This window comes from Dasypus novemcinctus, chromosome 23 (assembly GCF_030445035.2).
Source record: "Dasypus novemcinctus isolate mDasNov1 chromosome 23, mDasNov1.1.hap2, whole genome shotgun sequence".
NCBI lineage: Eukaryota > Metazoa > Chordata > Mammalia > Cingulata > Dasypodidae > Dasypus > Dasypus novemcinctus.
Genome location: NC_080695.1, coordinates 44,045,972 through 44,066,532, shown reverse-complemented (window position 1 = coordinate 44,066,532; position 20,561 = coordinate 44,045,972). Strand labels below are relative to the sequence as shown.

Below are 20,561 nucleotides of genomic sequence, written 5' to 3'. Positions count from 1 at the left end.
CAATTGTGCATCCATCACCACAATCACTTTTAGACCATTTCATTTATCCCAGCAAGAAACCCTGCTTCCTTTGGGCATCACGCCAGTACCCCATCCTAACTCCTGTGCTAGGCAACCACTAACTTGCCTATTCTGGGCATTTCATCTAAATGTTATCATATGACATGTAGTCATCAGTGATTAGCTTCTTTCCCTTAGCATAAGATTTTCAAGTTTCATCCATGTTGTTGCAATTCTTTTCTTCCTTTCTTTTTACAGTCAAATAATATTCCATTGTATGGATATAATGCATTTTATTTATCAATTCATCAATTGATGGATATTTGGGTTGTTTCCCCTTTTGAATATTCTGAATAATGCTGCTGGGAACGTCCCATGTATAAGTTTTTGTGTGTTCACATGTTTTCAATATCTTTCTCCTAGGAGTGGAATTGCTAAGTCATATGGTAACTATGTTCAGCCAACTGTGAATCTGCCAGACGGTTTTCCAAAATGGCTACACCATTGTGCATTCTCAATTGCAGAATATGGGGTTCCCAGTTTTTCTACATCATCCCTAACACTTGCTATTTTCTAACTTTCTTGGTTATAGCCATTCAAGTGGGTATAAAATCGTATCTCATTGTGATTTTGATTTGCATTTCTATTTGTATATCTTCCTTGGAAAACTATTCATATCCTATGCCCATTTTTAACTGTGTTAAATGTTTTTTTTTTTTTTGGTCTTTTTTATTACTAAATTCTAATAATTCTTCATATATTCTAGGTACAAGTCCCTTATCAGATACGTGATTTGCAAATGTTTCTATCCCACTCTGATTTACCTTTTCATTTTCTTGATGGTCCTGGGAGGTCCTTTTGTTGTTGTTGACTTTGGTGATGACCAGTTCATCTATTCATCTATTTTCTTATGTTGCTTTTGCTTTGGGTGTCATTATCTAAGAATTCATTGTCTAAACCAAAGTCATGAGGATTTGTACCTATGTTTCCTTCTAAGAGTTTTATAGTTTAAGCCCATTTATTAGGTCTTTGATCTATTTTGAGTTGTTGTGTTTTTTTTTGTATATGGTGTGAGGTAGGGGTCCAACTTCATTCTTCTGCATGTGGCTGTTCAGTTTTCCCAGCACCCATTGTTAAAAAGATTATTCTTTCTGTATTGAATGTTCTTGGCACGTTGTTGAAAACCAATTGACCATAAATGTGTGCGTTTATTTTTATTTTTTTATTATCTATTTTTTTAAAGATACATAGATCACACAAAATGTTACATTAAAAGACATAAGCAGTTCCCATGTATCTCACACCCCACACCCCCCACTTCTCCCACAGCAACAACCTCTTTCATTAGTGTGGTACATTCATTGCATTTAATAAGTACATTTTGGAGCACTGTGACACAATATGGATTATAGTTTACATTGTAGTTTACACACTCTCCCAGTATATTCAGTTGGTTATGGCAGGATAGATATCTGATTTTTATATATCAATCTTGTATTTTGCATGCTTGCTGAGGGTATTTATTAATCCTAATAGATTTTAGTAGTTTCCTTATAATTTTCTACATGCAATAAAATACCATATGCAAATACAAATTGTTTTGCTTCTTTCTTTCTTATCTGAATGCCTTTTATTTTATTTTCTTACCTAATTGCGTTGACTAGGAGCTTCAGTACAATATCTAATAGAAATGATGAGGTCAGGCACCCTGTCTTATTCCTGATCTTAGGAGGAAATGATTCTATCAGGTTCAGGAAATTTCCTAGTATTCCTAGTTGGTTGAGTGATTGTTTGTTTTTGTTTTTTTTACCATGAAGGAATGTTGAATTTTCTTAAATGGTTTTGCTGTGCGCATTGAGATGCTTATGTGGCTACTGTATCTATTGAGATGCTTTTGTGGCTTTTGTTTTTTTTAACAGTAAATTTTATTTTTTTAAAATTTATTTTTAATTGCCTTTTTAAAAAAGGTATAAACCACACAAGATGTTACATTAAAAAATATAAGAGATTATCATATACCCTAATGCCCACCGGCCATCCCCATTCCTCCCACATCCACAACCTTTCTTCATTGTGGCACATTCATTGCATTTGATGAATACATTTTGGAGCACTGCTGCAACACACCAATTATAGTTTACATTGTAGTTTACACTCTCCCCTAGGCCATCCAGTGGGTTATGGCAGGATATATAATATCCAGCGTCTGACCCTGCAATAGTATTTAGGACAACTCCAAGTCCCAAAAATGCCCTCAGAACACATCTCTTCTTCCATCTCCCTGCCCTCAGCAACTACCATGGCCACTGTCTCCACATCAATGATACAATTTCTTCCATTGCTAGAGTCATAATAGCTCTTTGGTAGAATACCAGTAAGTCCACTCTAATCCATATTTTATTCCTCCATCCTGTGGACCCTCCAATGGTGATGTCCACTCCACCTCTAAATTGAGAGGGGGCTAAGATCCTACATGGCTGATGGATGTGATTCTCCTACTTGGAGTTGTCGGCACTCTTGGTTCCCTTGTGTGGTGGTTGACCATCTTCACCTCCCTGTTAGCAGACCAATGAACCAGAGAGTAGGTGTTGTCACTCTGCTGAGGCTCAGGGCCCAGCTGTCACACGGGCAGTCCAGAGATTCAAGTCTCCTGAGTATGGACCATCCCTAGCACCAACCACAGGTTCAGTAAAAGTGACAGAAGAGGCATATGTAGAAAAGACATATCTGAGTCCAGCTCTGTCACACTCAGGAGCACAAATTCCAAAGTAGGGCTCTCTGACATGGCACAGAGCTCCAAATCCATCTGCCATGATTATATACACTGTGGATCTCCATAGACTTCAGGAGAACCAGTACCTAAGATTGTATCTATTTTGGCTTTTTCTGGGTTCCTGCTGACATATGCATAAGTGCGACCCCTCTGATGACCTCTTGACTCTTTCTGGAAGACGCTTAGCCATATCAACTCATTTGTCCTTGTCATTTCCCCCTTTTATTCAAGGTCAAAGAGCAGTTTTTAACACTTGATCCAACATGTAGGCTGAGATATTCTGCTGGTCTGAGTTGACCCTTTTATTTGAGGTCTCTTTCTAGTTACTTCTCCAGTCAGTGATTGGTAGTAATCCCTGGGTGCTAGGGAGGCTCATCCCCAGGAGTCATGTCCCACGTTGGGGGGAAGGTAATGCATTTACATACTGAGTTTGGCTTAGAGAGTGCCCACATTTGAGCAACATGGAGGCTCTCAGGAGGTAACCCTTAGGCACCCTACAGCTCTAGACCTAGTTCATTTTTCAGGCACACAGGCTCCTAAGCATAGTCATCAGTATCAAGGACTCATTATTGAACCATCTTTCCTTGTTAATCTTTGCCGTTGTACTTGGGGGATTATTGTTGTTCCATTGGGGAATGTGACAGAGCTCCCCTGGGTGGGAACTCGTCACTCCCACAGTTGACGTTTGTAACCGTGGCTACTATAAAAATACCCAACATACATCCTAACATATTTATGTTCCCTATATACTTGCCCTGGAGAACTCCGCCATACCCATGTGCCCCCCATCATTAACACCCCACACTAGAGTTCCTCCCCTGCCATAGTTGAACCTCTCTGTGATCCAACACTTGTTCAACAATGAATCCTAATATATTGTGAAATTCAGTTAATAGGAAATTGAAATACAGTGATAGGTTTAAAGTTTAGAAATAGAATACATACTAATTTAGAAAAGACTAAAATAAAGAAAAAATAAATTGGTATATTAATAAAACAAAAAATATTATAAAGCTTTGTTTCTAACATTTTGCCTTTCATCAATGTAATAGGTGTTGCCCTGTATGTACAATGACAAGCCATTTTAATTTCTTCCTCAGTGTCTACCTCCTTTCTCTTTTTTTATTCTAATTTTTAATTTTGTCTTCGAAAAAGTTTTAGATCACAGTAATTCACATACACAGTATAGGGGACTCCCAGATATCCAACATCAAACCCTTTTCCCCTTTGCACAACAATGATCTCTTTACATATTCATGTTATATTTGCTGCAGGTGATGTACAAATTTTGAAACATAGTTATCAAACATGGTTCCATTTTGGTTTACATTATTGTTTATATTTTAGACTGTACAAATTTCTAAATTTTGTTTCCTTATGATTTCCATTATAGTTTAAATTTTAGTTTATAGACTTTTATACACTTTAGATGTAAGTTGACATGTCCATCATTGCATGATCTTGTGGAGCACTTCCATTGCCCCCAGTTCCCTGTTTCCATTCATGCTATACCTCTCTGCCCCTCCCCTCAGGGCACAACATGACACTCAATCTTCACTACTTGAGGAACCAGATTTAAAGATCCTGCAACAATGCTGAGGGCTTGACATAGTAACCTGCCCTAACTAACTAGCAGCCAGCAATCCTCTTGGGAGACACAATTCCCTCTCTTTAGGAACATCAGGTCTCCCCAGGATGTGGGTACACCTTCACACTCATTGTATGGGTCTCCACCCACTGATATAACACACTATGACAAAATGATCACTCACATACTCCCTAGAAGCTTGCCCCCGTACCTTAAGCACTTTTAACATGTGATCCTTCCTTATTATATTTTCTAAAGATTTTTCTCAACAGTATAGTTTCAACCATATACCTGACATTCTCCCATATTCAGTGGTTCCCCCCAGGCCATTTCCTTGGGTTATCTGACCCATCCTCCCAACCCTAGCCCCCCTCAAGTCCACGAAGCCCCACCCAAAGTTATCCCTATGCCCCCATCTTATTCCTTCCCTGTACAAATACTTACCTCCAGCTTGTCATAGTCTTCACCCATGTAGGCATCAGCTTGCAACCTTCCTCATCCACCCAGATTCCTTTAAGCCTATCTTCCAGACTTTAGCCCTCTGAGACAGCTCTGTGTGCTTGTTTCATATCAGAGAGGTCATGTAGTATTTGTCCTTCAATGCCTGGCTTGCTTCACTCAACATAAAGTCCTCAAGATTGATCCATGTTATCACATGTGTTTGTACTGTATTCTTTCTTATAGCTGAGTAGTATTCCATTGTATGTATATACCACATTGTATTTATCCATTCCTCCATTGATGGGCATTTGGGTTGATTCCATCTTTTGGCAATAGTGTATAATGCTGCTATGAACATTGGTGTGCATATATCGGTTTGTGTCCTTATTTTCAGATCTTCTGTGTATATACCCAGCAGTGGAATTGCTGGGTCATATGCCAAATCTATAGCTAACTTTTTGAGAATTCACCAAACAACCCGCCAGAATGGCTGGATCCTTCTGCATTCCCACCAGCAGTGGATGAGTGTTCCCATTCCTCCACATCCTCTCCAGCACTTGTAGCCTCCTGTTTTTTTTTGAAAGCTGCTAATCTTAATGGAGTAAGATGGTATCTCATTGTAGTTTTGCATTTCCCTAATATCTAGTCATTTTGAGCATTTTTTCATGTGCTTTTTATTTTTTTTTTTAGTTTTCTTTTTTTTTTAAAGATTTTTTATTTGTTATTTCTCTCCTCTTCCCCCCCCCCCTGCCCCCCCACCCCGGTTGTCTGTTCTCTGTGTCTATTTGCTGCGTCTTCTTTGTCCGCTTCTGTTGTTGTCAGCGGCATGGGAATCTGTGTTTCTTTTTGTTGCATCATCTTGTTGAGTCAGCTCTCTATGTGTGCCGCACCATTCCTGGGCAGACTGCACTTTCTTTCACACTGGGTGGCTCTCCTTATGGGGCGCACTTCTTGCGCGTGGGGCTCCCCTACGTGGGGGACACCCCTTCATGGCACGGCACTCCTTGCGCACGCATCAGCACTGCACATGGGCCAGCTCCACACGGGTCAAGGAGGCCTGGGGTTTGAACCGCCGACCTCCCATGTGGTAGACGGACGCCCTAACCACTGGGCCAAGTCCACCGCCCTTCAGGTGCTTTTTAGCCATTTGTATTTCTTCTTTGGGGAATCACCTGTTCAAGTCTTTTTCCCATTTTTTAAATTGGTTGTTTGTCTTTTCATTTTCAAGATATAGGAGTTCTTTGTATATGCAGGATATAAGTCTCTGATCAGATATATGATTACCAAATATTTTCTCCCATTGGGTAGGCTCTCTTTTCACTTTAATGACAAACTCCTTTGAGGCGGAAAAGGCTTAACTTTGAGGAAGTCCCGTTTTATCTATTTGTTCTTTTGCTGCTTGTACTCTGGGTGTGAAGTTCATGAAGCCATTTCCTGTTTCAAGGTCCTATAGATGCTCCCCTACATTGTTTTCCAAGGTCTTTATGGTTTTGGTTCTTACATTTAGGTCTTTGATCCATCTCGAGTTGATTTTTGTATAAGGTGTGAGATGGTAATCCTCTTTCCTTCTTTTGCGTATGGATATCCAAGTCTCTAGGCACCATTTGTTGAAGAAGCGGTTCTCTCCCAGTTGAGGGGGTTTGGTGGTCTTGTCGAATATCAGGTGACGGTATATATGAGGATCTATATCAGAACTCTCTGTTCCGTTTCATTGGTCAGTGTGTATATTCTTGTGCCAATACCATGCTGTTTTCATTACTGTAGCTTTGTAGTATGTTTTGAAGTCTGGTAGTGTGATTCCTCCAGTTTCATTTTTCTTTTTCAATATGTCTTTGGCTATTCGGGGTCGCTTTCCTTTCCAAATAAATTTCAGAGTTAGTTTTTCTAGCTCACTAAAAATGCTGTGTTGATTTTCATTGGGATTGCATTGAATCTGTAGATCAGTTTTGGTAGGATAGACATCTTAATAATATTTAGTCTTCCTATCCATGAATAGGGAATATTCTGCCATTTGTTTAGGTCTTCCTTGATTTCCTTGAACAATTTTGTGTAATTTTCTATGTATAAGTCTTTTACATCTTTGGTTAAATTTATTCCTAGGTATTTGATTTTTTTATTTACTATTGTAAATGGTATTTGTTTCTTGATTTCCTCCTCATATTGCCCATCATTGGTGTATAGAAATGCTACTGATTTTTGTACATTGACCATATACCCTGCAACATTACTGAACTCATTTATAAGTTCTACAAGCTTTGTTGTAGACTCCTCAGGGCTTTCTATGTATAGGATCATGTCATCTGCAAATCGTGAAATTTTGACTTCTTCCTTTCCTGTTTCATTTTCTTTTATATCTGGGTCTTGCCTCAGTGCTTAAGCAAGTACTTGTAACACAAGATTAAAAAGAAGGGGTGATAGTGGGCATCCTTGACTTGTTCCTGATCTTAGAGGGAACGATTTTAGGATTTCACCATTGTAAATTATGTTAGCTGTGAGTTTCTCATATATACCCTTTATTATGTTCAGAAAGTTTCCTTTTATTCCTATATTTTGCCGTGTTTTTATCAAGAAAGGGTGCTGTATTTTGTCAAATGCTTTTTCTGCATCTATAGATAAGATCATGTGATTTTTTTCCCCTCAATCTGTTTATGTGGTGTATTATATTAATTGATTTTCTTATGTTGAACCATCCTTGCATATGAGGAATGAAGCCCACTTGGTCATGGTGTATAATTTGTTTAATGTGTTGTTGAATATGATTGGCAAGTATTTTGTTGAGGATTTTCACAACTAGGTTCATTAGAGAGATTGGTCTGTAATTTTCCTTTCTTGTGGTGTCTTTGTTTGGCTTTGGTGTTAGGGTAATGGTGGCATCATACAATGAATTAGGCAATGTTCCTTCTATTTCAATTTTTTGGAAGAGTTTAAGCAAAATTGGTGTTATGTCTTTTTGGAACGCTTGGTAGAATTCACGGGTGAAGAATCTATCTGGCCCTGGGCTCTTCTTAGTTGGGAGGGTTTTAATGACTGATCCTATCTCTTTACTTGTGATTGGTTTGTTGAGATCATCAATTTCTTCTTTCATCAATATAGGCTGCTTATGTGTTTCTAGGAATTTGTCCATTTCCTCTGAATTGTCATTTTTGTTGGAATATAGTTTTTCAAAGCACCCTCTTATGATAGTCTTTATTTCTCTGGGGTCAGTGGTGGTATCTCCTTTCTCATTTCTTATTTTGTGTATTTGCATCTTCTTTCTTTTTTTCTTTGTTAGTCTAGCTAAGGGTTTGTCAATTTTATTCATCTTCTCAAACTACCAGCTCTTTGTTTTGTTTATTTTTTGGGTGTTTTCCTATTTTCTACTTCATTTAGTTCTGCTCTGATCTTTGTTATTTCTTCATTTCTTCTTTCTTTGGGGTTAGTTTGTTGTTTTTTACCAATTCCTCCAATTATTCAGTTAGTTCTTCAATTTTACCTCTTTCTTCTTTTTTTGATATATGAATTTACGGCTATGAATTTCCTTCTCAGTACAGCTTTTGCCGTATCCCATAAGTTTTGATATGTTGTGTTATCATTTTCATTAGTTTCAAGGTAGATATTGATTTGTGTTGAGATTTCCTCCTTGACCCATTGTTTTTCTAAGAGTGTGTTGTTTAACTTCCATAGGTCGAGGGGGAGGTTCTGTCACTGGTGGCCTTGGACACCAGTCTCCTGCTCTGACAGCTTGTCTTTCCCCCTTTCTCATAGCAGACAGCAAACAAACAGGGAAAGCAACACGCAGAGCACAGCAGACACTCTGGGGCTTGAAAACTCCCACCTCTGCTGCCGGGATGAGCGTCTCGTCTCTCTCTAGAAGGTCTATGACCTATGTGAGGGGCCCATGAGTTCACGATGGGTTCCAAATTTTGCCCCTTCTGAGCAGTATCTCCCACTCCACCAAAATTTCCAATGACCCCAAGTCCCCACCTCTCCTTCCCCGGAATCCAGGGATGCCATGGTACCCCGGGACCTAGATTCACCAGATCTTCCAGAAACCCCAGCACGTGCCAGACCTCCTCCAGGCAGCATCACAGCTAAATAACTGGCCACTGGCCAGGGCAAGGTGAGATGCAGAGTAGAACTCACCCACTTGCACCCACTTGTGGAGACGGGCAGCAGCTTCCTGAAGGGACAGAAGCACGGACGGCTCCTTCAGGGTGCAGGGCCAGGCTTCGGGATCAGGGGACAGTGGGTGTGACTGAGAAAAAGGCTGGAAGGGAAGCTTGAGTTTAGAAGGGGAGGAAAGTTTGCATCCACCCCTCCAGGTTTCTAAGTCACAGTCTAGTGTGGAGGCTCAGCCTGGCCTCAGACCAGCTGGCGTTCTCGGGCACCCCTGCCCCTCACTGGCCTGTTTTCTGCACGTGGAACAGGTACAGCAGTTCCTTCTGCGAGGATGCAATGAGACCACGCTTGAAACTCTTCAGTACGGGTGAATTTTGGAGGAGAAAGAGGATGCTGGCAGAGAGAGCCATAATCCCCTTGCCCAGCCCCTCCTTCGGCCCCGTGTGACTTGGCTTCAGCAGGGTCAGTGTTATTGGAGTTGAAGGAGGTGAACTACTTGTTCTGGTCTCTCTTTTTTCCCTCTTCCCTTTAAGGTTGTTTTCCTCTGTTCCATGCAGGGATGTTCTCTTGAGCTGGGTAGCAGTCTGATTTCATTCATTTTTATAATACCTTGAAAATCTTCAATGGTCCACAAAGATTTTGTTTTATTCTACCAAGAGACCTTTGCTAACAGCATTCTGCTTTCTACCAAATGGCTTTCTGTTTAACATTGAAGTGTCTAAAAATAATGATAAATGAGGGGGACTTTTCACAGGAGCTGAAAGGCAGGGAGGTGTGGCATGGGCGCAGGCCTCTGATTTGCTTCTAAAGATGGGCCCTCCAGGCTGGCACAACAAGGGGTAGATGAGCGATAAGACAATCACACTTAGCAAACTTCTGCAGCCCAGTTACCAGCGACAGTTTACAGGTGTTGGGAGACCAGAGGCAGCCTCAAGCCACCTCCCCCAGCGCAGTTTCTTAAGCTCCCTTAAAAACAAAAGCGTGCTTGTCTCCAGGGCTCTAGAAACTGGGTGCAGAGCTCACAGCTCCTCCTCCAGCCTGGGTGCTGGGTGAGAAGGTGCAGTGCTCCCCCAGGTGGCAGCCAGGTCGGTCTCTCCCCCATCTCTCATGCTGAGTCCCAGGCACTGACCTGGGGTTCTAGATTCCCTGGCTCCAGGGCGGGTCCTGGGAAGTAGCATTTTCCAAGAGGCTCCCAGCTTGGCTTGGTAGGTGGTAAGGAGTGTCTGGGATAGGCTAGTAGTTCTCAGACTCCAGGCTGTGTGAATGAGAGTGGCAGAGGTTATGAAAGGGGGGCTTCCCAGGCCCTATCCCCTAAGCTCCTGGTCCCGGGGCTCAGGTGGGGCCCAGGAATCTGTGTTTCCACGAGCCTCCCCACGACTCTCCTGCAGATGATCCGAGGACCCACGGTGTGTGTGTGGGGAAGGGGTGCAGATATCCTCGGGGCGTCGGGGGTGGTTCCTGAGCTTAAGCGTTCTTAATGAACTCCTGGGGGCAGCCCTGAGGCACTGGAGCATCCTCTGAGGCCTCTGCTGATCCTTTGCCATCACAGCCCCCTCCTCTCCAAACCGGTCCTCACCGGTTCTCAGGAAGTCTGGCCAAGCAAGGCTTCCTCCTGGACTCATGGCAGTCACTGCAGTGCTCCTGCAATGTGTCCACGAGCCACCTATGCTAGGCAAAGAGGCTTCCTCTGTCAGGTAGGTTTGTGGCGTGGCACTCAGCCCAGGGACTCAGATCTGAGTTAGAATGCTGGTGCTGCCACCTCCACCTGGGTGGCCGCCGCAGGTCAGCTCTCCTACCATGCTCCCCCTTGCCCGGCTGTGAAATGGGGACAGTAACAGGGTGCACCACGTGGAGGTTGGGGGAGCACAGGAGTTAACTCACATAAAGCTCCCGGCTCCCTGCCTGCTGGCTCCTTGAAGGGCTGCCTGCCGGAGCCATGCCCCTTCTCCAGGGCGCCAAGATGTTTGACAGCTGGGAGCTGCGTGTACCCACTGTTTGTACCTCAGGACCGTGTTTGTACCCAGACACCACTTCTCCCAGATTTGGCGTGGTGCTTAGTACTTGCCGAGGTTCACGGAGCACATCTGAGCAAATGCTGGGTTATGGGGTACCTCTCCCCAAAACTCATCTGCCCCATGCATGGTTCTCCTGAAGGCAGGTGAGGCCTTTGCGATGGACGTTTTGACACCAGAACGGAAGAGTGGTCTCGGGTGTTGCACGACCGCAGCGACATGACTCCTGGATGAGGAGGGAAGCGGAGGGGACTTGCACCTGGCGCTGCTTTTTGATGGACAAGTCCATGAAACCTCACTCACTGCGCAGGACCTTGAGCAGGTCTGGGCGTGATGACAGCCCAGCACATTAGGCCCTGGAAATCGGGGCCCTGATCTCCCACCAGGATGGGCAAGACGTGGCATAGGGGTGGCAGGTGGGTACCCAGCTGAGGTCCCATGAGTAGGACCACAGTTCCGAGGTGAGCAGCTCAGCCTGACCTTGTCCATTCTTGGATGTCGAGCATACCCCACTCCATCCCGGGACCTGCCATCTGATTTCCTGAAGGCCAGTTGGGAGCACCAAGCAGCAGGCCACTCTGCCTGGAGGCAGGAGTGCTCTGGGAGGGGGAAGGGGGGCTGTTCTGTAGTCTTTCCTGCTCTCTCGCCCAAGTGGACAATGACCTTGGAGCTCAGCGGTTTCACTCAGTCGTCTTTCACGCCTCTGCAGCGTATTTCTTAAATCAGAACGAATGTATTCCAGACACAAATCTACTCCAAACCAAGACAAAGAAAATTAGAAATATCTGAGCAAACAGACCACTTTTCTTTAAGTCGCCAAGCCTAAAGTAAAAGAGCACATGCCCTGCCTCACTTTCCAAGTTGTACATATTTGTCACTTGACCCCCTAACACATTCCCCAGCCTGGAAGTCCCTCCTGCAGGGCCCAGGGAGCGCCTGGCTTGGGCTGTGGGCACTGTCCTCTGTCCCCCGCAGATAGCTCTTCCACCCAGGAGTTTCTCCTCGGCCTTTCCGGGGTAACCCTGCGTTTGGACACACAGGTGGCTTCAGGAAGGTCCCCAAACCTTTCCAGTTTTTCTGGATAGCACCCTGAGCCTGGGGTTAAGGTGCCATTTCCTAAAAGAAAGCCAGGACAGCGTGCAAGTGCTGCCTCCCGCCTCCCGCCTCCCGCGCTGGCCAGGCCTGGAATCTGGACAAAGCAGGCGGGGGCTCCTCACCCAGAGGGGCACTCCGGTGTGGGCCCGGGGACTTCGGGGTCTCCACGCTGCCCCGCTCCCCTTCTTGCCCATGGAGGCAGCGCGTCCTCGGTCTCCTTTGCCCGAGCGCGCGAGCGGTGCGCGGTCCCTTTAAGGCCGTTCGAGCCCAGCGAGCTCAGGGGCGGGGCGGGGCTCCCACGTGGCTTCTCTTGCAGTTGGGAGCGGGTGGAACGGAGGCGCCGCCAGATCAACCGCCAGAGGGAGCCCGCCTCCCGCCGCACTGGGCTTGACCGCGGAGCCTGGCGGCAGCGCGGCAGACGGCCGGCTCCACGCGCGGGGCTGGCGCTAGGGAGCGCCGGGGACGGCGGCGACCGGATCAGCGGCGGGACCGGCTGGGGCTCCTGGCACGGGCGGGTGCCCGGGAGCGGCAGGGAAGATGCCCGCGGGCTCCGGCGTGCTCCTCGTGCTGCTCTCGCTCTCCGGCTCGCTCCGGGTAAGTTGCCGCTCCCGCGCCGGCCTCCCGGAGCCCGAGCAGCGCGTCCACGCCCGCGGGGCTCGCCCGGGCTTCCCCGTCCCCGGCCACGCGCTCCCCGCCCCGCTGCCCGGCGGTCGCGCTCCTCTCGGTCTCCCGCGGTCGGCATGAGTGGGAGGCGCCGGGGCGGCGTGGGGCGGTGGAGCTGAGCGGGGCGAGTGGGAGCGGCGGGCGGGGCTTGCGAGTTTCCTTCCTAGCTCGGGGCGTGCGGCCGCCGCCCGGGGCTCGGCTCGCCGCGCCGGGACAGGCTGCCCGCTGGCGGAGCCCCGCGCCCTCCACCGCCCGAGAGCCGCGCGCCTTGGCGCACGCGGGCCAGGCGAGCCTGGCGCGGGCGGTCGAGGCGTGGGGCGGGGTCCGCGGCGCCTGCTCGCACTTCGGGGTGCAGACCTGGACCATCGGGGTGGGTGGGTGGTGGATGTGGACCGCGGGGCACCCTCCCCGCAGAGCCCCGCCGTGGCGCGGGTGGCAGCCACAACCCGCCGGTGCCCTCGCTCCTCGACGGGCGGCCTGGGCCCGGGGCACCGGGGCGGGGAGCGCGCTCGGGCATGGGGAGCCGGCGCCCAGACCTCAGCTGGTCTCGGAGCCTCGCGGGGTGTGGGGCCTGGGCGCGCGTGCGGGGCTGCTGGCTGGCAGGAGCCCTGGGCGGAGGTGGCAGGGCCGCGGGAGTTGCTGCAGGCACTCCCTCTACTGGCGGATCGGCCTGGCTGCCTCCTCCCGGGCCGCACTGTTGTAACCTCGGACATAAGTGCCCACGGGCGACGCCAGCTCCCAGGCCTCGGGGGCGCGGAGCGGCCCTGGGCGCATGCCCAGGGTCGGGCAGAAACTTTCCTGGAGGAGTTTCGCCTCCTCCCGGGACGCGGGTGGTATTTGGAGCTGCGTTCCCCACAAGCAAAGCCGCATTCGGCAGCTTTTCCCAGCAGCCACTCCGCGTCCCGCTCTGCCTCTCCCGGGGTGCGTTTGGCAGGAGGTGTGCCTGCCTCCGGCACCGGCGTCAGGGTGCCAGGGACCTCCGAGCTTGGGGCGGCCTCTCCGAGCCGAAACTGGGCGCTTGGGACAGGAGGAGGCGGCCGGCAGGGAGGCCCGTTCCTCTCCCGCAGCTGGTGAAGGAGCGGTGGAGGGGTGCTGGCGACTGCGCTCAGGGCTCCGCGCTCTTTCCCTGGTCGCGGGCTGTCTCCCCGTGACACAGGTGGCTTTCTCTCCCGCCAGCCCCCAGCCCCTGCGCTTGCCCGTGGGGCCCACTTCCCGCAGCCAGGGAGGGGTCCTTTTGCCCATCCCCAAGCTCCCGTACCCCCTCCCTGCCATCTGGATGTCCTCTGAGGCAGGAGAGCCGAGCGAGCCTTTCCCGTCAGCTGGCGCAGCTGCTCTCCTGGTTGGCTGAGATGGGGGGCTCTCCTGGATGGCTGATGAGTGTCCCAGGAAGAGGGGAGAGGCCTGGAGCTGGACCCCCCATCCCTGGCCTCTTGGCAGCCCCACTCAGAGCTGGTTTCTTGATTCTTGGAGACTCTTCCTGCTCTCCTAGGCCTTGCCTCCCTGTGGGGTGATCTGCGGGGAGCAGACTTCAGGAGCCTGCTCCTTCCCCTCCCCTGAAGCACAGTCTTGAGCCCACAGGGGAAAATGGCTCTGCAAAGGGTGGGCTGGACTCTGTGCTCCCAGCCCCTGGCCCCCTTCCTGAGCCCCAGCTCTCCTTAGCAGCTTCCTTGGCTGATGCTTGACGACTCCTGCTGCTGCCATGTGGACACTTCCTCCCCTCCTTGTGGTCGCCTCCCTGGAGGCCCCTGATGAGCCCCCAGCCTTGCTGCCAGCCTGCCCTTGACTCCTGGTGGCGCATGCTCCAGGTCGCTGGGGAGCAAGGCACCCAGTCTTGCCTCCTGCTTCTGTAGGTGCCCAGCGGCCAGCCAACACCGCACCTGGCAAGAGCCTGTGGCCGTCAGGGCTTCGACCCCGTGCTGCCCTTGCACAGCTGACCACACCAGGTGGTGGGCTTTGGGGCTGTCAGCTTCGTTCTACTTTACTCTCCTTTCTCTTCTTAGGCACATACTGGGCATCTTACATCCAGACAGGCCTATAAGTCTGGGTTCTCAGAAGATTACAGGGCACTGATCTCCCAAAATGTTCTGGAAGGAGAGAAGCTGCTCAAAGGTAGGGACAGGGGTGTGGAGGGGGGAATGAGTGAGAGGCCGCGTTCTTGAGTGGGAGAAGCATTTAGACTGAAGTCAAGGTCTGGCTGGTCCTAGAGCTGTGCTGGCTCCAGCACGGAGGTTGGGGGTACAAATGGGTGCCCTGAACGGTGTTTGACTCTCAGGGGAATGATTGGGAATCCCCATGTTTTCGAATGAGGCAAATTATTTCCTGGGCAACAAATTAGAACTGGTATGTAACGTCACCCAAATAACATGCAGAGAGACTTTCTTACCAAAGATTTTTATGTATGAAATTCTGGATTCTTAAGTTATCCCTGCTCTGAAATGCATGATAAGGCAGATGATGTTGTCCCAAATGTGGTAAGCAAGCCCACAGCTGTTCTGTTCACAAATGTGGCATTTATTTTCATTACTGCCCCACTGACAGCATGGAAACACACATGCAGGGGGGAGCTGCCAATTAGTCAGATCGTAATTGCAGGATTATATCCACATGTGTGATGGGAATCTCGGTCACAGCTTCAAAACTCCGATGACAACAGATCATCCTGCGAATCAATCTGTTTCCTTTCAAGACAAACTAATTAAACTTTGTATTTGCATGGGAGGGAAAATAAATCAGTCTTTCCGGTTCCGAGGTTCTCGTCTCATATGGCTACCTCCTGCCTCTGTGCCTTCCCTCTTTGCATAAGTTCCCCAGAAGTGGGAGCCTTTTAGCTGATTTCAAAGTGATGGGGGGAATGAACTTAAAATAAAGTATCAAAGTGAAATTTCAACATTGATGCCTAAATAATCCCCAACCTGCTGGCTCCCCCCAGTTATATATTCCAGCTTTCTAGCACTTTGTGATGAGGTGGGAGCATAGAGTCTCCCTTCAGGAACTGGCAGCAGGGTGTGTGTGTGTGTGTGTGTGTGTTGTGTGTGTGTGTGTGTGTACATACCCATGGAGTGAGCTGACTTTTCAGATCCTCATCCCTTGTGAGGGAGCTTGTTGGCCTGACCTGGCTATGTGAATCCGCCTCCTTATACTCACCCATTTTTTGGTTTTTTCTTTTTAAGATTTATTTATTTCTACCCCCCCCCCCCCCCCCCCGTTGTCTGTTCTCTGTATCTATTTGCTGAGTCTTCTTTGTTCGCTTTCTGTTGTTGTCAGCGGCACGGGAATCTGTGTCTCTTTTTGTTGCGTCATCTTGTTGTGTCAGCTCTCCGTGTGTGCGGCGCATTCCTGGGCAGGCTGCACTTTCTTTCTCGCTGGGCGGCTCTCCTTACGGGGCGCACTGCTTGTGCGTGGGGCTCCCCTACGCGGGGACACCCCTGCATGGCAGGGCACTCCTTGTGCTCATCAGCACTGCTCTTGGGCCAGCTCCACATGGGTCAAGGAGGCCCGGGGTTTGAACCGCAGACCTCCCATGTGGTAGACGGACGCCCTAACCACTGGGCCAAGTCCGCTGTCCTGTACTCACTTGTTATCTGAGCTGACTGCTAAGGCAGCTGTGTGATGATATCGATCCTCACATTGATCGCCCAACAACCACCACCACCTTCTAGCAGTTGGCCTAGAAGCAGAGTGGACATGCCGTGGAGGCAGGCATGTGGGATGGGGCCTTTGCAAAAGATGAGGCACTGATTGGGGTTGGTGTTTGGTGTCTTCAGCAGCCTTTCTGTGCCAAGCTTTTGCCTGGTCCCTCATCGAAAAGTTTAGAAGAGTAGTGGCTTCTGTTGGGCGAAAGGTAAGAACCGTGGAGAGAAAAGTGTAAAAGGCACAGCCCTCCCCTGTGGCCCGAGGCCACTCTCAGGCGACTGGTTAAATGAAACCAAACAGCACCCCGGCAGCTGATCGGGCCCCTGCATGCCATGGCCTGGCCAGCGTGTTCCGGAATCGGGCTGCATGGCCCACGAGGAAACTGAGGTTCCAGGATGTGGCAGCAACTGCCCAAGTTTGGGCCCAAAGTTTCCAGAATCTTCTATCCTCTGTGGCCTCCAAAATCAACTGTCATTTTAAAAAAAAGCACCCTCCATGGCCAAAGACAGTGCCCACACCCCATACGGAGAGGCGACCCCATGGGCAGATGGATGTTTGTGGCTTAAAGATTGATTAAGTTGCTTACATTTTAGAAATATATATTTTAACTGAGTCTTGGGGTGAGGGGATGTGAGGCTTTGCGTCATAATAATAAGGTTATAGCAACATCAAGTTCAGGGCCAGGACAGGTGCTGGGCCTTCTGCACAGGACATGTGAGTTAACCCTTCCAGAAGCCTCCACGGGGGGAGAACTGTTCCCATTTGATGGATCAGAAACATGATGGGAGCAGCTCAGGATCAGCCCCCTGAGCCATCTGACCGGCTTCCCTCCCGCCCTTTTCCCCTTCAGCTGCTCGTGTCTCCTGTATCCTTCTGAAGATGATGGTTTTGTAAGGGCTGAAGCTATGTGGGTGCAGGAGGACACCCAGAAGCGTGGGACCGTGGTCCTCTGTGAGCAGCCGTCCAGCAGAAGGACGTGGTGCCTGCTGCTCGCGGACGTCTGTCGTCAGCAGAGGCCCCGTGGGCAGGCGGACGGGCGGTGCCAGTGGCGGGCAGCCTGCGGGTGCGCCCGGCCGGACACGGGGTTCTGTAGTGCCCACCCCATGTTTCTGCCCTGGACAGGAGCCTGCAGCCCCGGAGCTGCCTCCCCTCGGCTTTAGGCTGTGCTGGCGCTGGGGGAGGATGGAGAACGATCGCCAGGAGGAGCCAGTCCAGGCCACCTTGGCGTGAGCATGGGCCGTCCTACGCCACTCGCCGTGTGCCCGGGCGCCAGCAGCGGGGTTGACAGCCACAGCACTGGGTCCCACGAGGCCACCCATCACCCAAGGGTGGGCACCCTGACTCTGCTCCCAGAGGGCTGTGGGGGGGGGGGCTGGCTCACGCATCTCCATGGGTGCCTGCCTGGGGTTTTGAGGGACCTCCTGTCCCACCATTGGAGCAGGTGCGTCCTGCGGCTCTAGAGCCTCTGGCAGCGCAGTGTGCCCGGGTGCCTGTGGCGTCCTCAGCGGGTCCTCAGTCATGGCTGGCGGCCAAGCCCTGCACCTGCACCTCACGTCGGCTCTCCTGAGCTCACAGGCTGTTTGTGCTCCGGTGACTAAACAGCAACTTGAATTTTAGTACAAGCCGCCAGAGCATGTAGCTTCTTTCGTTTCTCAAATAGTAATTTTCTAATTCCATCCTTCAGGGTTATTTTAGCTCAATGAAATTAATATGCAAGTTTAAACAAAATATATTTGCTATGTAGTTGACTGTTGTTTGCCTCATATGGATTTCACAGTGTGGATGTTTGTGAATTCTTTTAGGCCGTATGTGGAGGTGCTTAGAATGAGGCCAGGGCCTCCTCCCTCCCTCCCCCTTCCCCTCCCTCCCTCCATCCTTCCCTCTTTCCTTTTCTTCTCATCTCATTTCTTTTCTTTCTTTTCTTTTCCTTTTCTTTTTCAAGCCTAATTAAGTTGATACCAGAAGTTATCACAAACAGAGATGGAGCAAGCAAGCGTTCATCTTTTCAAAGAACGTGCCTAATATTCTGATTTTTTGAAAAAACAGTTTTTCCTCCACGTGAAGTCCAGCTTACACAGTCCTGCAGGCTGGGTGAAGTTTCTTTTGTCAAGGGCAAAAAATTTCTTGCTTTGTAAAAGCTGGAGGCACTTGTGAGTTCTTTTAAGCCCTGGGGGGAGAATGTGGCATGTGGCCAGCCAGGCGGGTCAAATTGTTTGCTTTCTGTCAAAATGGTCAGAATTCGAGGCCTGTGGGCTGCTCCTGGTGGCCCCCAGCCCTGCTCGCCTGTTTTCTGCTCTGTCTTTGTGCGTGTGTCTTCCCTCCAGTTTCAGAAGAAAACAGAACAGGACAAAACAAAGCCCCCTTAGTTACCTTTGACCAGCACGTGCTCCAACGACTAACTAGTTCCCTCTAAACTCCCATGATGGGCAAGGGAGAGGACTTACCAGCTGTAAATAATGCATCCCCCGCAAATGACGCCCATGTCACAGGCTGTCTGCAGAGGGCGTGTTCCAGGTGACCTCTCGCCTCACCTAACTGCCTTTCCAGGGAGGAGCTGCTCCCTTCTTGCTTGTGTTAGTTTCCTGCTGGGCGGTAACAGATTTCCCCACATCCAGGTCTTAAATCACACACATCTAGCCTCTCACACTTCTGGAGGTTGGAAGTCCCACCAGGTGTCCGACCAGGGTGTCAGCTGGGCTCCCTTCCTCTCTCCAGGGGAGACCCCTTCTGCTCCCCTCTCCAGCTCTAGAGGCCGCCCTGGTCCCTTGGCTCATGGCCCCTCCCTCCATCCTCAGAGCAGCAGCCAGTGCCTGCTCCTCCCCACTCGCCCCTCACCTCCTGCTCATCTCCTGTAGTAACACTCATGCTTCCTCGGCCCCTCTCGGGCCGTCTCCCATCTCAGGGAACTTGGCTTCATCCGTTCCGCAAAGCCCCTTTAGCCGGGCCAGGGAGCCGGTGGCCTGGTCCTGGGTCCTGGGCTGGGACGTGGGCGTGTCGGGTGACGGAAGGTTCCGAGGGGCACATGAAGCATTTCCCTCTTGGTGTTGCTTACCAAGAACTTGCCTGTGGCAGGCCCCGTGCAGCAGACTTCAGTGAATTCTCCTGGTAACCTCAGCATTTGTGCTAGCAACTCCCTTCTACTGTTGGGGAAACTGAGGCCCAGAGCTGTCGAGGAACTGGCTCAGGGCCTGGGTCAGCAGGGTCTGTCTGGACTCATGGTTCTCAGTGCCGCCTGCTGCTGGAGTCCAGCTCTGCCTGTTTCAGGAGCTCCCGCCCTGAGACCCCTCCTTCCTCTGCACTTGGGGCGCTGGCTGGCAGCTGCTTGGTGGGTGCTGGTGGGACACCGTGCTTTCGAGGTGCTGAAACAGGGCGGGCTGGAAGCCGATGTCGGGGCCACCTCGGCTGCTCTCCCTTGGCCCTTCCGCGTGCACTGCGTGTTCTTGCTGATGGCATGTGGAGATGTAGGAAGAATGAAAGTGAGGATTCAGCGACAGATGACCTCTCGAGGCCACGGCCTGCACCCCCGCCTCGCTCACGGCCCATGGTCCTGGGGGCCTCCTCTGGGAGTGGTAGGGCAGCAGCTGCGGTCGAGGGGCACCTCGGTGCCTGTCCACATGGAGTCAGTCGAGTCATTTCAGACGCCAGGGCGCAGCAGTGGTGGGCACCCAGCCGGGCTGGGGGTTGGGCAGAGGCCCCTTCCAGGGCCGCGTGCACCTCGCTGCATCTGACTTGAGAAATGGCGGCTTTTCTGTTTTGCTGCACAAATGCAAGTGTGTCGCCACCCACCCCGATGGGGTTGGGGAACCCTGAGTCCCACACTTGCTGAGCAGCAGGGCCCAGGCTCCTGCTTCCAGGGCACCAAGGGGGAAGCTCAGGTTGAGGCACGCAGCAGGGTGCAGGGGTGTGCAGAGCTCCTGCTGGGAGAGCGGGCCAGGTGGGTGGTGCCACAGGTCCCCATTGCAAAGTGATGGGGACCGGTAGCCCCGTGCCTCTGCACTGTCCCCGGTCCCAGCCCAGCCCCCTGTGGAGGGCAGAGTGGCATCCACCTCAGATCCCCCAGCCTATGACCTGCAGAGGTGATGCATTAGGAAGCAGTGTGGGGGACATCCTGGCCCCCCAGGGGATCTACATCCCACATAGAGGAGAGGCTCAGAGCCAGGGCAGCCCTGTGGAGGTGGAGATGGGGCCACAGGTCAAGGACAGGCCCACACCCACTCCTCACCAGAGAATTCCTTTCCTTTTTTTTCTCTTTATTTTT

At 50.3% G+C, this 20,561-nt stretch overlaps 1 long non-coding RNA gene across 1 annotated transcript; it reads right to left on the bottom strand.

Annotated features, from left to right (window-relative positions):
* Positions 1–1,201: 1,201 nt before the first annotated feature.
* LOC131275571 (uncharacterized) lies at positions 1,202–12,400 on the bottom strand. The gene is made up of 3 exons (XR_011647206.1): positions 12,130–12,400; positions 10,966–11,662; positions 1,202–10,155 (listed from the first exon to the last, which is right to left on the bottom strand). It is a non-coding gene; the product is annotated as an uncharacterized lncRNA (long non-coding RNA).
* Between the last annotated feature and the right edge of the window lie 8,161 nt (positions 12,401–20,561).